General features: G+C 45.2%; 1 protein-coding gene across 1 annotated transcript in view; it reads left to right on the forward strand.

The window, feature by feature from the left end:
• LOC143776677 (uncharacterized) overlaps positions 1-12,548 on the forward strand; it is a 105,132-nt gene extending 92,584 nt beyond the window's left edge. The window contains exon 26 of the mRNA XM_077266330.1: positions 10,856-12,548. The gene's annotated coding sequence lies outside the window, so the exon portion shown is untranslated. The remainder of the gene's footprint in view (positions 1-10,855) is intronic.
• Positions 12,549-17,689: the final 5,141 nt, after the last annotated feature.

The raw sequence follows: 17,689 nt of genomic DNA on the forward strand, positions 1-17,689 counted from the left end.
CTCCTAACTGGGACAAGAAACTCTGTCAGTCATGTACGGACAAGATAATAAGAGCTGAACAGCCATCATTATTGGATGAGATTCGCTCATTAGTAAAACAGGAGGTACAATCTTCTCTGGCAGCCTTTACACCTCCACCCCCACCTCCATCTCCGCAGCCACAACCTCATTCCCCGGCTAAGAAGAGGAAAATTCAGGTTGTGGAATCTGACTCTGATTCGGACCTCTCTCATGCCTCATCTGTTGGCTGGGAGGATCCAGTATCTCCTAAAGCTGAGGTCAGGAAATACCTCTTTTCCTCAGACTATATTGAGGATCTAGTCTCTGCTGTCCGTAATACCATGGGACTAGAAGAGGAACCTGTACCGCAGTCCATACAGGATCAGATGTTCGGTGGTCTTTCATCGGAGAAGAGAGTGGGCTTCCCAGTTCATGCCAATATCATCAGTATGATTAATCAGGAATGGGAACTACCTGAGATGCGTCTTAGTACCCCTTCAGAAATGAAGCACAGATTTCTGCTTGAGGATGACCTTAAATTAGATATTCCCAAGGTCGATGTGCAAGTGGCTAGAGTCGCCAAGAGAACTGCACTCCCCTTTGAGGATTCTTCTCAATTGAAGGATCCCATGGATAGGAAGATCGAAAGTCTCCTCAGAAAATCATGGGAAACTTCTGCAGCTGTCCTTAAGGCTAACGTCGCCTCCACCTGTGTGGCAAGAGCTCTCTCCTGCTGGCTTGAAAAATTAGAGAATCACATATCTCAAGGTACCTCAAGAGGCGAGATATTGGATTCCCTACCCATTTTGCATAAAGCTACAGGGTATTTGGCGGACGCTTCTCTGGAATCTGTAAGAGTCGCCGCCAGATCCCTCGTACTTTCCAACTCTGCCAGAAGAGCCCTCTGGCTTAAGCTCTGGAGTGGGGATATCACCTCTAAGTCTAAGCTCTGCACCATACCCTTCAAAGGAGACTACGTCTTTGGTCCTGCCCTAGACGATATTCTCGATAAAGCCACCGACAAAAAGAAGGCGCTCCCTGAGCAAAAACAGCCTAGGAAACGTTTTTTTCGTGGCCCACAGCCTCAGTCCTCTCAAGCAAGAGGCAAAGGAAAAACCGGCAGGTGGAGCTACGCAAAGGGTAGGGGAAAGAATATCTTTGTCCCGCAACAGCAGCAACAATCCCAGCAGGACAAACAATGACTCCGACCCGGTGGGGGGAAGGCTCTCGAAATATGTGGTTCAGTGGGAGGATATTACCAGCTCCCACTGGGTTCTCAATGTCATCAGAGACGGCCTGTTAATAGAGTTAATTTCTCCCCCACCTCAGGGTCTAAAAGTCACTTCCCTTCCATCATCAAGGGATCGCAGTCTATTGTCCTTAGGTCTCAAAGACCTTATCAGATCAAATGTAATTTCCCCAGTCCCACAATCAGAGTGGGGGAAAGGACACTACTCCCGACTCTTCCTGGTTCCAAAACCTTCAGGAGACGTCCGGATTATTATAAACTTAAAGGGTCTGAACCAGCACGTGAAATATCGCAAGTTCAAGATGGAGTCTGTAAGATCTGCGATTCCTCTGATAGAACATCACTCTTTTATGGCTACCATCGATCTCAAGGATGCGTATTTCCACATCCCTATTCACCCGAGACACAGAAAATATCTCAGGTTTGCGATACAGGGGAATCCTCGGGTGGAGCACTATCAGTTTGGAGTCCTTCCCTTCGGCATTTCATCAGCACCGAGGGTGTTCTCCAAGGTGATGGCCGAAGTAGTGTCATTTATCCGAAAGCAAGGTGTCTGTATAGTGCCCTATCTGGACAATCTTCTGATAGTAGCTTCCACCGAGATAACCCTGATAGCACATGTCTCTACCACCCTAGACATTCTGAGATCTCTAGGTTGGATTCCGAACCTACAAAAATCTCAGCTTCAACCTGCAAAAACCAGGAGATTTCTGGGAGTAATGCTGGACTCAGCAAGACAAATGTCCTTCCTCCCAGACGATCACAGGCTTCCCCTACTAACAAAAGTCAGGAAGTTCAAAGAAATGAGATCCCCTACTCTGCGAGAGGGAATGTCGCTGTTGGGTTCCATGACAGCCTGCATACAGTCGGTGGCTTGGGCTCAAGCCCACTCAAGGACTCTACAAGCCCACATTCTACACAATTGGGATGGTCGACCTGGCACTCTTGCCAAGAGGATCCACACTCTGGGCAGAGTGAAAGCCTCTTTAACATGGTGGATGAAGCCCAGGAACCTTCTGAAAGGAGTATGCTGGATTCAGTCTCCTCTAACCACCATCAAAACAGATGCCAGCAAGAGAGGCTGGGGAGCCATAGTGAACCATGTCCCCTATCAGGGCCAGTGGAGCCAATCGATTTCCGAGAAATCATCAAATTTCAGGGAGCTCAAGGCTGTGGAAGAGACTCTACTAGCGGCAAGTCATCAGATTTCGGGTCAACATGTACAGATTTACTCGGACAACATGACCACGGTGGCCCATATCAGGCACCAAGGCAGTACAAGAACCCTCAGTCTAATAAAAATCTCCGCTCGAATCTTTTCTTGGGCCGAAAAGCACTTACTATCCCTGACGGCAATCCACCTCAAGGGAACTACAAATATTCAGGCAGACTACCTAAGCCGCCAGGAAATCCATCCTGGCGAGTGGAGCCTGGATCCTCAAATATTCAGCATGCTGGTTCACAGATGGGGTCATCCAGACGTCGACCTCTTTGCCTCTCACCAGAACGCAAAGGTCGAAACCTTTTTTTCCCTGAACCCGAGAGGCAATCCCAGGGGGTTGGATGCTTTAACCCAAGATTGGCCGTTTCATCTAGCTTATGCTTTTCCGCCAATCCCCATCCTTGCCAAGGTTCTACGGAAGATACGCCTAGAAAGGTCTTCAACTATCCTGATAGCTCCATTGTGGCCCAAAAGGAGTTGGTTCAACCTAATTTCCCAACTACAAGTGGATGGACCAGTAATGTTGCCGATAAAACACGATCTTCTTTCTCAGGGTCCCATTCTCCACCCAGACCCTCAGAAGTGGAGCTTGGCGGCGTGGTTGCTGAAACCCAGGTTTTAAGAGCTAAAGGACTATCAATTCCTGTCATAGCTACCCTACAAAAATCGAGAAAACCGGTGACCAACGCCATCTACAACAAGATCTGGAAAAAGTTTTCTTCATTCTGTCTGCCTAACCTTCCAGACCCCCTCAAGCCTAATATACCCATTATATTGGACTTTTTGCAAAAAGGCTTGGAAATAGGTCTCAGGCCCAGTACCCTCAAGGTCCAGGTCTCTGCACTTAGCTCGGTCTTTGACCAAGATTTAGCGAGTCATCGCTGGTTTAAAAGGTTCATGACATCAGCTACTAGAATGAATCCTAGAAAACAGGTCATAGTTCCCCCATGGGATCTCAATATAGTTCTCCAGGGTCTGACAGGTCCACCCTTTGAACCACTATCATCTTGTTCTCCACAAAACCTAGCCTATAAAGCCGTGTTCTTGGTTGCCATTACTTCAGCCAGAAGGATTGGTGAATTACAGGCCTTGTCTACACGAGAACCTTATCTTCTGGTAAGAGATGATTCAATTGTGCTTCGTCTTGATCCGTCCTTTCTTCCGAAGGTTATCTCTGACTTCCACCGTTCTCAAGAGATTTTTCTACCAACCTTTTGCCACAATCCAACAAACTCGGAAGAAAGAAGATTCAACACCTTGGATGTTCGACGTATTCTTTTACAATACTTGGACCACACCAGTACATTCCGAATTGATCATAACCTGTTTGTCCATCTCTCAGGACAAAACAAAGGGAAAAAAGTAGCCAAAAGTACCATCGCTACATGGATCAAGAAGGCTATTACGGAAGCCTATCTCGCTCAAAACAAGTTACCTCCAGTAGGTATCAAAGCCCATTCAACAAGATCCACATCGGTTTCCTGGGCAGAAAGAGCAGGCGCATCTCCGGAGCAGATTTGCAGGGCAGCAACGTGGTCTTCACTCCATACCTTCTCTAAACATTACAGACTAGATGTATTGTCCAACAAGGACTTAGCCTTCGGCCGCAAAGTACTCCAGGCCGTTGTCCCTCCCTAGTGCCAAAATTAGTTGGTATTCCTCCATATGCCGTCGTGGAAGGTGACTAGAGAAAATAGAATTATTCTTACCGTTAATTCGGTTTCTAGGAACCTTCCACGACGGCACTAATTTCCCACCCGATATATATTCCTGGATTAGTTCTGGGATTTTAAAGGTAAACCAGTGCAATGGTCTCAGTTGTAAGTCACTGGCAAGTGGGAGGTGGGAGGTCCTTTTAACCTCTGTGTTTCCTGTTCCCCATTAGGGCAAAGAGACAACCTCCATATGCCGTCGTGGAAGGTTCCTAGAAACCGAATTAACGGTAAGAATAATTCTATTTTCTTTCCTCTAAAATTGTTTTAGCAAGCAATGTTTTATTTTCGCAAGGGTAACAGGAGAAATTGGACCCCGATAATTGTTGCCCAGTTTGTCCTAAGTATGCTGGTACCCCATATGTGGGGGTAAACCACTGTTTGGGCACACGTCGGGGGACGTCGGGGGGAGGGAGCACCATTTGACTTTTTGAACGCAAGATTGGCTGGAATCAATGGTGGCGCCACGTTGCGTTTGGAGACCCCTGATGTGCCTAAACAGTGGAAACCCCTCAATTCTAACTCCAACACTAACCCCCAACACACCCCTAACCCTAATCCCAACCCTAACCCCAACACACCCCTAACCCCAACTCTAGCCATAACCCTAATCACAACCCAACCCCAACACACCCCTAACCACAACCCTAATCCCAACCCTAACCCTAATCACAACCCCAACCACAACTTTAACCCCAACACACCCCTAACCCTAACCATAACCCTACCCACAAGCCTATTCTTAATCCTATTTCCAACCCTAGCCCTAATTCCAACCCTAACTCTAATTCCAACCCTAACCCTAAGGCTATGTGCCCACGTTGCGGATTCGTGTGAGATTTTTCCGCACCATTTTTGAAAAATCCGCAGGTAAAAGGCACTGCGTTTTACCTGTGGATTTACCGCGGATTTCCAGTGTTTTTTTATGCGGATTTCACCTGCGGATTCCTATTGAGGAACAGCTGTAAAACGCTGCGAAATCCGCACAAAGAATTGACATACTGCGGAAAATACAACGCAGCATTTCCGCGCGGTATTTTCCGCACCATGGGTACAGCGGATTTGGTTTTCCATAGGTTTACATGGTACTGTAAACCTGATGGAACACTGCTATGAATCCGCAGCGGCCAATCCGCTGCGGATCCGCAGCCAAATCTGCACATAGCCTAATTCGAACGCTAACCCTAGTTCTAACCCTAACCCTAGTTCTAACTCTAACCCTAGTTCTAACCCTAGTGGAAAAAAAAAATATTTTCCTTATTTTATTATTGTCCCTACCTATGGGGGTGATAAAGGGGGGGGGTCATTTACTATTTTTTTTATTTTGATCACTGTGATAAGTTTACCACAGTGATCAAAATGTACATGGAACGCATCTGCCGGCCGGCAGATTCGGCGGGCGCACTGAGCATGCGCCCGCCATTTTGGAAGATGGCGGCGCCCAGGGAGAAGACGGACCGACTTCGGGAGGCTCGGTAAGTATGAGGGGGTGGTGGGGGGGTGGTTTCGGAGCACAGGGGGGGATCGGAGGACGGGGGGAGCGGACAGGAGCACGGGGGAGCGGACAGGGGGACGGAGGGGGGTACCGGACAGAACGGAGGACTGGGGAGGAGATCGGGGGCGGTGGGGGGGGGGGCAGAACATGATTTCCAGCTATGGCAGATGATATTGCAGCATCGGCCATGGCTGGATTGCAATATTTCACCATTTTCATAGGTGAAATATTGCAAATTGCTCTGATTGGCTGTTGCACTTTCAACAGCAGCCACGTGGGGGCAAAGCCACCCCCCCTGGGCTGAAGTACAACTCCCCCTCTCCCTGCAGATCGGGTGAAATAGGAGTTAACCCCTTTCACCCGATCTGCAGGGACGCGATCATTCTGTGACACAGCATATGCGTCACAGGTCGGATTGGCACCGACTTTCATGACGCATTTGCTGTGTCACAGGTCGGGAAGGGGTTAAAGTAAATGTTCGGCCCCGAAAAAATAATAAAACCTATACTCCCCATCCCGGGACACTGATGCAGTGTCACAACAACCACATGGGAGAGCGAGTGCCAACATTTTTTGGGAACTGCGCCGACACAGGAGGCGAGTATAGGCTTCATTATTTTATCAGGGCCAAACATTTGGTCTAAGAAGGGGTTGTCCTAGAAGTGGACAAATCTTTAATCAGCCCATAATGTGCCTTTAACAGCCATGCGTGGATCGGAATTCCGTCCATGGCTGTTAACCAGGTAAATGCCAATGTCAATTTCTTAACAGCTGGATTTAAAACACGCCTGTGTGTAGGTCCTAGGAAGCTGAATAAAATGATACCTTGCTTGCTGCGATTCGATGTCTTATTCCAGAGAAATCCATGTTTTTCTTAATATGTAAATGAGCTGTTAGGATCTATGGGCCGGACATAGATCTCCCTAAGAAATTGATTCTAGGTCTTGTTATAAATGACAGGGAAAGTTACCAGTGTGAGCCATGTAATGACGGACAGTCTGCTCTCCTGATCTACGTGCCTCACACTGGTCCCCTTTCATTTACAATAAGCAGTGGAGGGCTGTCTGGCCCATAGATCTTAACAGCATATTAACCCCTTCCATTTTTTTTCTTCCGCTTTTTCTTCCCCCTTTTCAGAGCCATAACTCTTATTCTTCTGTCCCCATAGCTGTGTGAGGGCTTGTTTTTTGCGGGACGAGTTGTAGTTTTGAATGACACCATTCATTTTACCACATAGTGTACTGGAAAACTGGAGAAAAAATTCAAGTGCGGTGAAATTGCAAAAAAAAAAAAAAAAAAAAAACCTTCAATTTTGACACTTGTTTTGTTGAGAATTGTTTTTATGACGTACCTTGTGTGGTACAAATGACCTAGCAATATAATTCTCATTAGTGTGATTACTTTGATGCCAAACTTTTCCAGGTTTTATATTATTTTAGTGGTGGAAATTTTTTTAAAAAATTTTGCCAAAAAGATTTGAGGGATTGTCACCATGTTCCATGACCTACAACTTTAATATTTTTCAGCTGATGGAACGGTTTGAAGGCTTAAATTTTGCAGGGCAAGACAATTTTTTTTTCTCATTGATGCCATTTGGGGATGGATGTGACATTTTGATCACTTTTTACAGCATTTTTTGTGGTAATATGGCAACAACAACAAAAAAAAATGCAATTGTTCTATTTACGGTAGTTACCAATTGAGTTACGGTAATTATTTTTATATTTTGATTGGACTTTTCTGGACACAAATGCCAAATATGTATTTATTTTTAAAAGGTGAAAAGGGGTTGATTATTCTGTTTAATTTTTTCATATTTTTATTTTATTTTTTTATACTTTTCATTACTTATTAGTCCCCTTAAGGAACTTGAACCTGCGATCGTCTGGCCGCTTGTATTATACACAGCGATAACACAGTACCGCTGCATAAAATAAAAATGACAGCCGTCTGACTTTTCGACACATGCTGGGTTTCGGAAGCGCTCCATAATTACAGGAATGGAGGTCTTCTACAGACCCGTCATAGCAGCTCATCAGCACCCCACATTCCCATCATAGGAGCGCCAATGAGTGCATAGAATTATGCACCCCCATGCCGGTTCGCTGTTAATGACGCTGTTGGTCTTGCCAGTGGTCGCTAACAGTCGTGGGTGGATCTTAGGACCGCTCGCTTGTTAGAGGAGGTATGGGGCAAGTTCACCACGGGAGCCCACTACGTACACCACTACTGACTTGCGCCGTCCATGTACGGTAAGGGGATAAGAAAAACGTGGATTTCTCTGGAACACATCAGATTTCAGATATCAAAGTATGACTTCATTCAGCTTCCTATGACCTGCACCCATATAGACGATTAGGTGGGCTGATCCTGCTGACCAGTCCCTTACAGAACGGGTAAATTTAGGGGAGTGAGGTTTAACTAAATTGCATGCAGTAGGTTTAAAAAAAAATAAAAAAAAATCAGGTTTTGAAATGTGTAGCATGGTCTGTTGGCAACTTTTCCTGCTGGTACTCAGAGAATTTCCAGTGTTTGGCGTATGACCACGTGCAGTAGTTGAGGGGGAAACGATCCCACCTTTAAAAGTTGTCAACCATCCATAGACATAATGGTGGGGTCTGACCCTTTTTGAGCTACCACCTATCTCCAGAATGCCCCATCTGGATGGAGCAGTGACTGGCTTTGCGCTCTACCACTCCATTGTTTCTCCATCAGACTGCTGGAGTAGACAGAGAATGAATGGAGCAATGCTGTGCATGTCCGGCCACCGACGCGTTCAGACTGGGTACTTTAGAGCCCTGTAGTCAAGCTTGGTGAGGGTGCAGGTGGTCCATTTGCCACCGCCCCAGCCAGCCCCCTATGTACACAGCACTGGTCATGTGTAACAGAGGTTACCATTTTTGTTTTTTTACCAGAAAACCTCTTAGAGGCCATAAATAAAAATTGTGTGTGTGCGCATGCTGCTGTTCTCCTGAATCCGGCTTTGCTTTTCTTTTGTTCCTGCTCCTCTCTATTCCTGAGATATGGCCCCTCTTCCTTGTAAGTATATCTAGTGTTAGTCAAATGGGTGGGGTCCTCACCAAGCCATGCCCAGCTGGCTTTAATAAATATATATAATTAGATTTATATACAGAGAAGAGGCGGCTATATTTCAGGAACGGAGAGGTGCAGGAACAAAAGAAAAACGGCGGATTCAGGAGAACAGCGACATTTACACCAGGGAAAAAATAATTACCGTATATAGTCGAGTATAAGCCGAGAATTTCAGCCCATTTTTTTAGGCTGAAATTGCCCCTCTCGGCTTATAGTCGAGTCATACCCAAGGGGTCGGCAGGGGAGGGGGAGCAGCAGCTGTCTAATAATATTCACCTGCTCCTGGCGCGGTCCCTGCACGTTCCTGGTTCTCCGGGCGCTGACAGCTTCTTCCTGTAGTGAGCGGTCATATGGTACCGCTCATTACAGTAATGAATATGGACCCCACTCCACTCCCATAGGGGTGGAGCTGCATATTCATTACCGTAATGAGCGGTACCATGTGACCGCTCAATACAGGAAGAAGCTGTCAGCGCCCAGAGAACCAGGGACCGCACCAGGAGCAGGTGAGTATAACGCAGTGCGCGATATTCACCTGTTCCCCGTTCCACCGACGGCCGCCGCTGTGTCTTCCCCATCCTCTGCAGTGACGCTCAGGTCAAGGAGCGCGGTGACGCGATTAGTGTGCGCCGCCCTCTGCCTGAGCGTCACTGCAGAGGAGACGGGGAAGACACAGCGGCGGCCGTCGGTGGAACGCGGACCGGTGAATATAGCAAGTGTCGGGGACCTGAGAGGTGAGTATGTCATTTTTTTTTTTTTTTTTAATCGCAGCAACAGCATATGGGGCAAATATCTGGAGCATCTTATGGGGCCATGTGCAGCGTTATATGGGGCAAATATCTGTATGGGGCCATGTGCAGCGTTGTATGGGGCCATGTGCAGCGTTCTATGGGGCAACTTATCTATATGGGGCCATGTGTAGCATTATATGGGGCAAATATCTGTATGGGGCCATGTGCAGCGTTATATGGGGCAAATATCTTTATGGGGCCATGTGCAGCATTATATGGGGCAAATATCTGTATGGGGCCATGTGCAGCGTCATATGGGGCAAATATCTTTATGGGGCCATGTGCAGCGTTATATGGGGCACATATCTGTATGGGGCCATGTGCAGCATTATATAATAATAATAATCTTTATTTTTATATAGCGCTAACATATTCCGCAGCGCTTTACAGTTTTGCACACATTATCATCGCTGTCCCAAATGGGGCTCACAATCTAAATTCCCTATCAGTATGTCTTTATATGGGGCAACTATCTGTATGGGGCCATGTGCAGCATTATATGGGGCAAATATCTGTATGGAGCATCTTATGGGGCCATGTGCTGCGTTATATAGGGCAAATTATCTATGGGGCCATGTGCAGCGTTATACGGGGCAAATATCTGTATGGGGCAATGTGCAGCATTATATAGGGCAAATATCTATGGGACCATGTACAGCATTATATGGGGCAAATATCTGTATGGAACATCTTATGGGGCCATGTGCAGCATTATACGGGGCAAATGTGTCTATGGAGCATCTTATGGGGCCATAATCAGCATTTGTGGAGAATTATATGGGGCAAATGTCTGTATGGAGCATCTTATGGGGCCATAATCAGCATTTGTGGAGAATTATATGGGGCAAATGTCTGTATGGAGCATCTTATGGGGCCATAATGAACATTTGTGCAGCATTATATGGGGCATATTTTAATATGAAGCATCTTATGGGGCCTTTTATGGAGCATTATATGGGGCTTCTGATTCAATATGGATATTCAAAAACACTTCAACTACTGATGTCTCAATTTCTCAATTTTACTTTTATTGGTATCTATTTTTATTTTTGAAATTTACCGGTAGCTGCTGCATTTCCCACCCTAGGCTTATACTCGAGTCATTTTTTCCCAGTTTTTTGTGGCAAAATTAGGGGTCTCTGCTTATACTCGAGTATATACGGTAAATCTTTCTGGCAAATGATGGGTCTTACGTAAAGAGCTTGAGGATCCCCCATCACTGTTATCAGCCCTGTTTTCATCCATCTTTGATGTCTTACAAGTAATACCTGATTCTATTTTCCTTTCTTTCAGAACATCGTTGGATGGAAGACTTTAGACGTCGTTTTGTTTTATATGTATATTTTGTCTACACCGTTACCAGGCTAACCAGTAGAAGATAATATTTTATTACTTTTTTTTAGACCTTTTATTTAAGGTTTTGTGCGCTACTCGGTTTCTACAGACTTCGCTTGAATAAAGCCTGCACAGATCCGGTCCGGATATGGAACTTCTTATATTGTGCTTTTTGACCTCTCTTTTTTGATGCTTGTATATTTATAAAAACTGATCAGTTCCAACAGAAGCAGGTGACATCCCAGCTTCATTGTGAACATTATATATATATATATATATATATATTTTTTGTCTCTGTAAGATATTTTTATACTTTTTAAGAAGCTTTACTTTAGTGAAGTGAATGATTTCGTTTGCTTTCTTTAGACTTACGAGGATAACGGTGACATTGTAGTGATGGTAAGAGTGACATAGGGGTTACTCTGTACCGTTCCACTGAAAATAAAATGGTAATGCTGTGATAATGCTGAAGGTGAGGGTAACTTCATCTACCTGGAATGGTACGTTATATTTCTGGCTGCCTTTAGTCACCACTAGGGGGAGCTTACGGCATACTGATGAACCAGATAAGTATACAGCGCCCTCTAGTGGAGGCTGAACGCAAGCTGAATTTTGTAATTTAAAGGGAACTTTGTGAAGGACAGAACTCCGTATATCTGTAGATAATAGGTTTATTCTGCGGGTAAATGGCATTAAGTCATGTTTGGCTGTCTTATTGGAGCAAGGGCTAAAGGAAAAACATTATATCCTCCCTGTGGCCACTGGCTTCCAGTCACTGAGGTGGTGCAGAGAGCGTTTAGTAGCTGTCCGATGACTGGAAGCGAGCGGCTACAGGGAGGATATAAGTTAATTTTCTCCCTGCAGCTGCTGCTCCAGTAAACTAGCCCAACATGGTTAACCCTATATCTGCAGGGAAATGGTGCTTCTGGAAGTGATGGCTTCCGTTTAAGACTTTGTTCACACTGCATCCATCAAAGAATTTAGAGGTATACACTATACCATGTGTTCCTCCATGAGAGGTTGCAATGTATGCAAATGTACAACAGTAATGTTTTGGATAATAACCGATATGACTAAAAATAATGGTTTCCTTTTTTTTATTATTCGGAATTGTACATTAAAAAAAAATAGTTATGACACGATAAAGACTTTGTAGAGTTGTTCCTGGAAGCCTTCATCACCTTTATGTTGAATAGGAGAGTTAGATCGGTTGTGGTCTACGGGATCCGCATTGATCCACACAGTCTGAAATCTTTGTCCTCCAGGTGCAAGACTTGCACAGAGAGTTTAAGGCCATGTTCAGACGTTTTTTTCCTCCATGTACGCAGAATAATGGAACGTGAGTCATCAGTGTTTTGGATCAGTGAGTCATCGGTGTTTGCTCCGTGCTTTTCACGTGTGGCTTAATTACGAATCTTCATATGCTTTGCACTGTTAATCATTTCCATTGGTATTTTTCATCCGTGATACCGGAAAAAACACGTACCCATGATATTCTATGGGGCTGTTCACATGTCCGTGTTGTAGCTGTGAAAACGCAGAACACCTATGTCTGAGTGTAGCCCACATAAAACCAGCCCATGTCTGCAACTTTAATTTAACCCTCTCAACCTACTTGAAACTCTTTTTATTTCTTCCGAGTCCTCAGCAGTGACCACTCCTGACCTTCCCACTATGAGTTGTAATAAATAATATACACACTTGTATAAATGAGACAAGCAGCTGACTTCTGGGTTACATTGTCTTGTTCGAGAGTGTGCACAGCTATAAAATGGATTTCTACTGCAAAAATAAGAAGTACGGTAGATACAAGGGGAGGATTGCACAGCTCGTTTGCTACAAGATACAGAGGTAAGTTGATTAAAGGGGAGGAGAGCAGAATTGCACAGCTAACCTATTATGAAAAACAAGCCGGCAACTGAACACTTGGTTATGATGAAAGTTCAACAACTTTCCACCTGTGTCGGGCATTGCCTGTATGTAGCGGCACCTTCTGTGTAAGAGATGGGATGAGCTCCAGGCCTGTAAAGTGACATCTCTGCTCTCTGTAATCTCCTGCTTGTCTGTAACTGTAGACTGATCAGTCTTGACAACAGGCAGTGGACGGCAAACTGCTCAGAATGGAAAATCCCAGTAACTAGAGACCAATTTCTCTTTAAAAAAAAAAAAGCTTTTGGTAATGGAAAAAACGTTCTACTTTTGATGGTATCTATATTGGAAAAAGTTTGTTGAAACTACAGTAAGCATTTTTTTTTTTAATCAGATAATTTTTATAAAGAAAATGACACATTTTTACAAAAAATCAGTAGAACAAAGATTTTTAGTATTACATGGCATCAATATATATTATACATAAGATACAATAAAGTTGCCATCTTCCAAGGATTTGGTTTTTTTTTTTCAATCCAACAAACTAATAAAAGCACCTTTCCCCCTAATAACACGTTATACTATTTTTTTAATGATGTATGTATCTGTTAGGATATCTGCCCTAATATTTAGTTGTGCTTGTGTAATGACCATAGTTATATCATTTGACCTGGAATGATCATACCACAGGTGTTCCTGAAGCCAGAAATTGCCATATGTCATATCTCAGGAATACTCCAGATGGCAGGCCTGGAACATTCAACCAGCGTCCCCAAATGCTGTCAAATTTCTAGATTGCTTTTTTCTTCCTATATACCGCATTTTCCAACCAAATAATATTGTTTAGCTTATTTGTCGGTGGTTGAGCATCTAGCCACTGTTCGATAAGTTTATGTGCTTGATGCAATGTTCGCGAAAGACCTATAGCCATCGGGGATTCAAAATCGACAGATTCTCCCATATACCCCAATATACATATTTTGGGGTCTGCTTGGATTCGCACATCAAATATCTGTTCTATTATAAATGATGTTTGTCCAGTAGGAGCCCAATTTTCTGCACTACCACAACATGTGCAAATGTGCATCTCCTGTTCCACATCTTGGACAATCAGCATTTGGATGTCCCCCAATTTCTAAAGAGAAAGCTCTGTGTTCTATATACTCTGAATAACATACATCTGCGAGAGCCCACGAGATTCACATGAGGACAGTCTAGGAGTGCTTTCCAACACCTCTTACCACTGTTCTTCCTTAATCAGCCCCACATCTGCTTCCCATTTTCATTTCGTCGTTGGGATTGTCTCCCATGCGAGATTGCGTTACTGCCCCTATTGAGTCTAGTAAATAATGTTTCCGTATATCCACTGCCGCAGCGTTAAACTGAGTCAGCTATGCATGCCTAAGTTGTAGGTATTGAAAGAAGAGGCCGTGAGGAATCCAAATGCTTTTTGTAGTTTTGTTTTGTTAACCCCTTTTTCGTTTTTGCGTTTTTCTGCTCCTTTTTCCCCACAGCCATAACTTTTTTTTAATTTTTCTGTCAATATGGCCATGTGAGGGCTTATTTATTGCGGGACAAGTTGTACTTTTGAACGACACCATTGGTTTTACCATATTTTGTACTCAAAAACGGGAAAAAAATTCCAAGTGTGGTAAAATTGCAAAATAAAATTGCAATGCCACAATATTTTTGGAGATTTTTTTTTTCTTTTTTAACCATGTTCACCAAATGCTAAAACTGACCTGCCATTATGATTCTCCAAGTCTTTACAAACTCGTAGACGCCAAACATGTCTAGTTTCTTTGTTATCTAAGTGGTGAAAAAAAATCCAAAGCTACGCTGTTTAGCGATCAGGTTATTTTTTTATATTAATTCTGGCAATTCTGAACGCGGCGATACCAAATATGTGTATATTTTTTTAATTATTGTTTTATATTGAATGGTGCAAAAGGGGGGTGATAGAAACTTAGAAACTTATATATATTTAAAAAAAAAACATATATTTTTTTTTTTTTACTTTTGACTTACTTGAATAGTCTCCATGGAAGACTAGAAGCTGCCATAGCCCGATCGCCTCTGCTACATGCAGGCAATGATCAGATCACCTGTATGTAGCAGAATACCTCACTTGCTAAGATCGCTGACCCATCGGTGACCCGCGATCACGTGATGGGGGTCACTGATGGGCGGATTTCAGTGTGATGGCCGGAAACGCGCATTAAATGCCACTCTCAGCGTTTGACAGCGGTATTTAACAGGTTAATAGCTGCAGGTCGATCATTCAAAACAAATGACATGTCCCGGGAAAGATGTGGGCTCACCGCCGGAGCCCACATCAAAGGGGGAGACACGACATGCGCAGTACTAGTACAGCACATGTTGGGAAAGGGTTAAAGCTGTGTATCCACCAGACTTCTGCACAACACAACTGATGGTCCCAACCCCATTTATAAGACAAGAAATCCCACTTATTAAACCTGACAAGGCACACCTGTGAAGTGAAAACCATTCCCGGTGACTACCTCTTGAAGCTCATCAAGACAATGCCAAGAGTGTGCAAAGCAGTCATCAAATCAAAAGGTGGCTACTGTGAAGAACCTAGAATATAAGACATAATTTCAGTTGTTTCATACTTTTTTAAGTATATAATTCCACATGTGTTCATTCATAGTTTTGATGCCTTCAGTGTGAATGTATAATTTTCATAGTCATGAAAATACAGAAAAATCTTTAAATGAGGTGTGTCCAAACTTTTGGTCTGTACTGTATATATGTGTGTGTATATATATATATATATATATATATATATATATATATATATACTGTATATACACTACACACATATACCTTATATACACCACATCACTATATAATTGTCTAAGGGTCACTTCCGTCTGTCCTTCTGTCTGTCACGGATATTCATTGGTCGCGGCCTCTGTCTGTCATTGAAATCCAAGTCGCTGATTGGTCGCGGCAAAACGGCCACGACCAATCAGCAACGGGCACAGTCTGGCGGCAAAATGGCTGCTCCTTCCTCCCCGCGGTCAGTGCCCGCTCCATACTCCCATAGCACAGCCTATGCGGCATCAATAGTAAGAAGATCTAATGTTAAAAATAAAAAATAAAATGGTTATATATTCACCGTCCGTCGGCCCCTCGGATCCAGAACCGGCCTTCCCCGCTCCTCGCGACGCTCCGGTGACCACTCTATGCATTGTGGTCTGCGAGATGATGACGTAGCGGTCTCACCTCGCGAGACCGCAATGCACTCTTGGGACCGGAGCGTGCGAGGAGCATCTGTAAACGCTTTGCCTGGATCCGGGGCCAACGGAAGGTGAGCATATAACTATTTTTTATTTTAACAGGGATATGATGCCCACATTGCTATACACTACGTGGGCTGTGTTATACACTACGTGTGTGGGCTATTATATACTACGTGGCTGTGCTATGTACTACGTGGGCTGTTATATACTACATGGCCGGCCGCGAACAATCAGCGACAGGCGCAGTCTGGTCGTGAATTGGCGCGGGATTTGAACCACGCTTCGCTAATGGGTCGCGGTTGGCCGAATTCTGAGTATTCAATGGATTATTCTAAAATCTTCATAAATAAACTACATACATATTCTAGAATACCCGATGCGTTAGAATCGGGCTACCATCTAGTATTTATATATACAACACACACACACACACACACACACACACATATATATCTTATATACACCACACACATATATTATATGCACCACATTTATATTATTAATTCATATTGAAGAAAAAAAAAACTTGCCATAGTTCTTCCTGGACATCACTATAACCCGCTCACTGCAGACCCTCCACTCTAGCCAGTGCTGTAAAGAGGCGACTAGAATGGGGGTCTTATGAGGGGCTCCTGAATCTCCTCCATTCTAGTCACCTCAGCACTGACCTGTCCACCAGACTGGAGCTGTTGTGTTGTTGGAGAAAGCCCTCACAGGAGCGTCCAAGCTGCACACATCCAAGACTAACACTGATTGGCTGCAGCTTTGATTATACTCTCTGTCCATTGGCTGCACAGCTCAGCTCAGGTAAGAAGCTGTGCTGTGATTGGTGGAGAGTTTGCAGCGCGGTTGGTAACTGAAGAGTGGGCAGTCACTGTGAAGAACAGAGAAAGGTCCCGGCTCTGCTGCCTCTGGGCCAAATACAGTAAGTGACCTGTTTCCCTGAGTGGCGTTATGGCTCCTCACGGACTGGGCCCCTCCTGGCTCCTCACTGACTGGGCCCCTCCTGGCTCGTCACTGACTGGGCCCCTCCTGGCTCCTCACTGACTGGGCCCCTCCTGGCTCCTCACTGACTGGGCCCCTCCTGGCTCGTCACTGACTGGGCCCCTCCTGGCTCGTCACTGACTGGGCCCCTCCTGGCTCCTCACTGACTGGGCCTGTCCTGGCTCGTCACTGACTGGGCCTGTCCTGGCTCCTCACTGACTGGGCCCCTCCTGGCTCCTCACTGACTGGGCCCCTCCTGGCTCGTCACTGACTGGGCCCCTCCTGGCTCCTCACTGACTGGGCCCGTCCTGGCTCCTCACTGACTGGGCCCCTCCTGGCTCGTCACTGACTGGGCCTGTCCTGGCTCGTCACTGACTGGGCCCCTCCTGGCTCCTCACTGACTGGGCCCCTCCTGGCTCCTCACTGACTGGGCCCGTCCTGGCTCCTCACTGACTGGGCCCCTCCTGACACCAGCAATGTCAGTGGGGGGTCCACAGTAAAGGGTGACTCAGTGCGCCCCCATCTGGCTGGATTCACAGCTCCACTAATCAGGGCCGGGTGCAGGAGAGAACCGCTGAGGAAGAGCTGCCCCCCCTGTCAGAGGAGCCGGAGCACAGCCGCAGTGTGTGACCCTGCTGTCTCCTGAGGGGAGCGGGGGAGGGGGTCTCTCTGC

Source organism: Ranitomeya variabilis, chromosome 5, assembly GCF_051348905.1.
Source record: "Ranitomeya variabilis isolate aRanVar5 chromosome 5, aRanVar5.hap1, whole genome shotgun sequence".
NCBI classification, from domain to species: domain Eukaryota; kingdom Metazoa; phylum Chordata; class Amphibia; order Anura; family Dendrobatidae; genus Ranitomeya; species Ranitomeya variabilis.